This window comes from Cavia porcellus, unplaced genomic scaffold (genome assembly GCF_034190915.1).
Source record: "Cavia porcellus strain 051 isolate PalLab524CR breed Dunkin Hartley unplaced genomic scaffold, mCavPor4.1 scaffold_25, whole genome shotgun sequence".
Taxonomy (NCBI): domain Eukaryota; kingdom Metazoa; phylum Chordata; class Mammalia; order Rodentia; family Caviidae; genus Cavia; species Cavia porcellus.
Window position 1 is genome coordinate 50,330,509 of NW_026947508.1, and position 4,194 is coordinate 50,334,702.

General features: G+C 53.1%; 1 long non-coding RNA gene across 1 annotated transcript; it reads left to right on the forward strand.

Annotated features, from left to right (window-relative positions):
• The first annotated feature begins 298 nt into the window (after positions 1–298).
• Positions 299–3,908, forward strand: LOC106026307 (uncharacterized). The gene is made up of 3 exons (XR_001199926.2): positions 299–396; positions 617–731; positions 2,536–3,908. It is a non-coding gene; the product is annotated as an uncharacterized LOC106026307 (long non-coding RNA).
• The last annotated feature ends 286 nt before the right edge of the window (positions 3,909–4,194 follow it).

Sequence of the window (4,194 nt, forward strand, 5' to 3'; positions counted from 1 at the left end):
ATGTGTGTCACAGCTAAGTCAATTGCTTTTCTTCGAATTCAGATGTAAGTCACTGTCTGGCAGTGAAGACCATCATCCATTTTACTAACAAACTTCAAAGGAGGGCTTGTTCACCAGCTCCCTGTTTGTTTAGCACCTACGACATTGCAGACACTGTTTTGGCAGTGTGGAGAGAGAGGTCAGGGCATAGAGAGGTAACAGGAGACAGTGGTGTGGTAGCAGATTTCGTGCTAAGAAACCTGAGATCACTGCCTGGCTTTAAACTCAGCTTCTCTTTGAATCCAGAGTGTCACAAATTCCGGTTTCACAGGACTGTTCTGTGGTGCTGGCTACGTGTTCTACCCCAGATGACCCGGGAGGGCATACCAGCCATACGCTTAACATTGTGTGGCCTTGGTAAGCCAATTTGCTTCTGTGAGCTTCAGTTTCCTTGTTTGTAAAAGGAAATGATAAAACATCCCTTGAAAGGTTACTGAGACACCCAGAGCTAAGGACGGCAAATGAAAGTACTATGTGAAATTGGAGGCAAGCAGAATATTTATCCAGACCAAACTGGGATCCATTGTGAATGCTGTAGGTTTTCTTGAGCTTAATCCTTTCTCCTATTTTCTGATAGGCCTGGCCAAAGCAGGTGACAGCGGACTGGGACCTTTGTACTAGTTCTTCCCGTTGCTCTGTGTCGCGGATCCTTGGTTGCTGAACCCCAGAGTGGAAACGAGTGATTCATCAAGGTAACTTCTGCAGCTGCTCACCCTCATCCGGGCCCACCCCTTTGGCGGCAGCTTGCTGCTGGCTTCTCAGCACTTTGGAGTTGGGCTTTGCAGGACTCCAGAGGTCACCACGTCTCCTCTCTCAGTCTTGGTCTCAGATTACTTCAGTCAAAGCCAGTCTCTCTGGGGCGTTCCTCATGGATGCAGCCAGAATCTTCATCTTCAGTGCCTCTGACACTTGCAAATACATCTCCAGAATCCTGGCATCCTGGACTGTGGGTAGCCTGGGGCCCAGTGGCCTTCCTTGGCAGGGTGCTGGGACCAAGAGTGGAAAGTCAGAATAGCTGGTGTTTTGGGTCTAAGTGTCTCCATCTCCACCCTCAGCGTGGGCGGAGGCCTGACCAGGGCTTGGCAAACATTTTCCAGAGGGCAGGATGCAGCAGGGCGCTCTGCTGGATCCCAGAGCTGTCCCGGGGTTTGGCTGGTGGCAGAGCCCAGAACTCAGTTGTCCTTCCAGGACTCCATCTGCTGTAACTGCTGTGCATGGGCATGTGGGGAGGTGGGAGGCGGAAGGAGTCATTGAGTTGCTGAGTGACTGACACAGGCCACCGATGTTGGGGAGGGCGAAGGGTTGGCGTAGCATCTGTGTCCCTGCTTTCCAGAACGCTGGAGCCACAGCAGATGTTGAATATTTGGGAACAGTGAAAGTGAGGTTTGATTTATTGATACAGGGGCACAGAAAGGGGCATCTCCTGTTGTTAAACTCCAGTCATTCTGCGATTTCCCAGTGCCAGTTGAAGGGACTCACACTGTGGGCTTTTTGGCCCTGGGGATGGCTTGGATTGCTCCTCTCTGAGCTCTTCAGTTTTTTAGCTGAAAAGTGGAAAAGATAACAGTTCTCACCTTGGGAATGGGAGTCACACAGCATGTTATGTGCTAGGTTCACAGGCTTGTAGGCTTTTGGACAGGGCAGTAGCCTCTTGTGATGTAGTACAGAAAATCCAGGCCCAGAGTGGGGAAGAGGCTGACCCGAGGTTGCCCAGCCAGGTCCTGGGAAGCAGCTTGTGTCTCTCTTCTTAGTGAAGATCCTACAGCATGTTAAGAAGTGGATCTTAGCTGGGGGTGGTGGTGCACTTGGGAGGCTGAGGCAGGAAGGTCACAAGTTCAACGTAGAGATATCTTTCTTGGAATAAAGTGATATGGACATATCTCAGGGGGAGGCAGGCACTGAGCTCCTCCACGTGTGCACACGTGCACTCACACACATCAGGTCTCACACAGTTTACCAGATTGTGGGCAAAGCATTAACAGCTAAGGGGCAAGGGGGCCATGTTGGTGAGTGCAAGCTGCTGCAGGCGCTAAGGTGTCCTGGGACCTTTCCATCAGATTTCTGGGGCAGCGAGTTAGCAGGCCAAGCTGGCTGCGGGCTTCTGGGTTCTCTGAGTCTCACATACTCTCTGGGTCTGCTGCTTGTCCTGATCCTTCCCATGCAGCCCCCTCCAGCAGCACTGGGTTTAAACTGAGGTCAGGCAGGAGAGGAAGTTGCAGGTTGGTAACGAAGTGTTCCTCAGTGGGAGGACTCTCTTCGGCTCCCTCTTCCTCAGTCCCCCATGACCTCGGGGTCATTCCTCACATGCCATCCCTCTCCAGCTCTAAACCTTGGTGCTGGCTGATCCATTTGCCTGGCACATTGCAGCCCAGGGGCTGCACGGCTTCCGCCCACCGCCCTGTGCCTGGCTCTGCGGCCACGGGGTGGGCACTGGCCAGGGGAAGGCAGTGGTGTCCTTCCCTCTCATCCCCTCACCCAGCTTTGTTTTCCCCACAGCACTGAACTACAGGTCTCCAGTCGGCGTGAGAGACAAGGAGCAGACGCTGCACACGTGTGTGTTGACTTCAGCACCAAGAGGCTGGGAATGGGAGCCTTTCTCTGCTCCTCTACCTCACACTCCTCTCCATCCCACGAGGTCACTGTCTCCATAAAAATCTCCAAATGCTCAGCCTTAATGCACGGTGACTAACCAAGTTCTTGAGACATACCCAGACAAAAACATTTAATTTCACCTGATCTTTCACGTTGGAAATCCTCTGGTCCTGTAGCACAGCACCCAGCAGGAGAAAGTTCTGGCAGGTCATTCCCTAGGGCTTACACTGGTCTGAAGGAATCACATTGAAATGGTTGCAGGTGGTGCTGTCCAGAGGAGGTGCTTTCCTCTGTCCCTGCCCAGGGAGATTCTTTGTTATCATGCCCATTCAGTAACCTCCACGGCCCACTTCCTGCGGAGCAGGACCCGAACCTCTCGCAGACTTCGTGGCTCTGCACAGGGGAAACAATCTGACTTCCAGGTCTTTCTCCCTTCCCGGCCCAGGAAACCTTTGCCCCTGCCGACGTGTGTCTCCTCCTAGCCCTCCCAGTGTCTGAGTCTGCAGCCCCAGCCCTCAGAAACCTTGTGACCCCCACAGCTCAACTCCCTCACCCCCTCAGAAGGTTGTGTGTTCCTCGGTTTCCAGCTTCAGCCTCAGCCTGTCGGCAGCTCTCCTTGCCACCCTGGGCCGAAGCTAAATTCAACATGGCTCAAACTTGCGCTATGTTCTCTCCCCAGAGCATCTTCCACACGCCTATCCACTTTCCTTGGGAGTCCCACCGGCCTCCCAGACACCCAGGCTGGGAATCGCAACACTCTGAGGAGCTTTTCCTTCTCTTCAGCACCTGCAGCTACTGAGTCACCACAGTTTATTCTGTGATAGATGCTGGCCAGCTCGTCACAGAGCCATCGTGTCAAGGAGCTCTGACTACTTGCCCTACCGTCTCCAAACCATGACTGCACGCTACTCAGGGTACAGGGGAGTTGGGGTGATGAGAGGACCCAGTGTCCTGTGGCCTAAATAAAGCAGGTGTTTATTCCCGTTGTGTGACAGTTGGAGGTTCGGGCCAGACGCAACTTCTCTACGGCACGTACAGGGTGGGTCGGCCTCCGTCTGCACGCACGGCTGTGACTGCTGCTGCTGCTGCTGCTCCAAGTTCGAAACCTTCAGAGAGAGATAAAGAGGGCGAGCCCGGCAGACGGCTGAGCCAGTCTAAGGAGTCATGAACCAGAAGAGGAGGAATGAGAGGATGGTGACACTGCCTTCCTTTGAAAGATGAGGAAACTGAGGCATCGATGAAGTGAGCTGGCTCCAGGCCTTGTTAGGCCTGGCTCCTAGGTCTGCCTTCCTGGAGCCTCTTAATGAATAGCACAAGAGTGGCCCAGAATAAGGTCTATTCAATCAAATCAAAGATCAACACAAGCAGAGCTATCTGGGCAGATTGCACAGAAGATGAACTACCCGAAGGAAGGGAGGGTGGGGTCTGGATAGACAGAGAAGAGTAGAGGAAAATGTTAGTGTTCCTTGGCAGTGGGTCTGGAAGTCATTTTGGGGTTTGGTCACTTCAGTTCAAATTCCACAGATTCCCCTTGGACGCTGCCTACGTGAAAGGTTGCGCTGG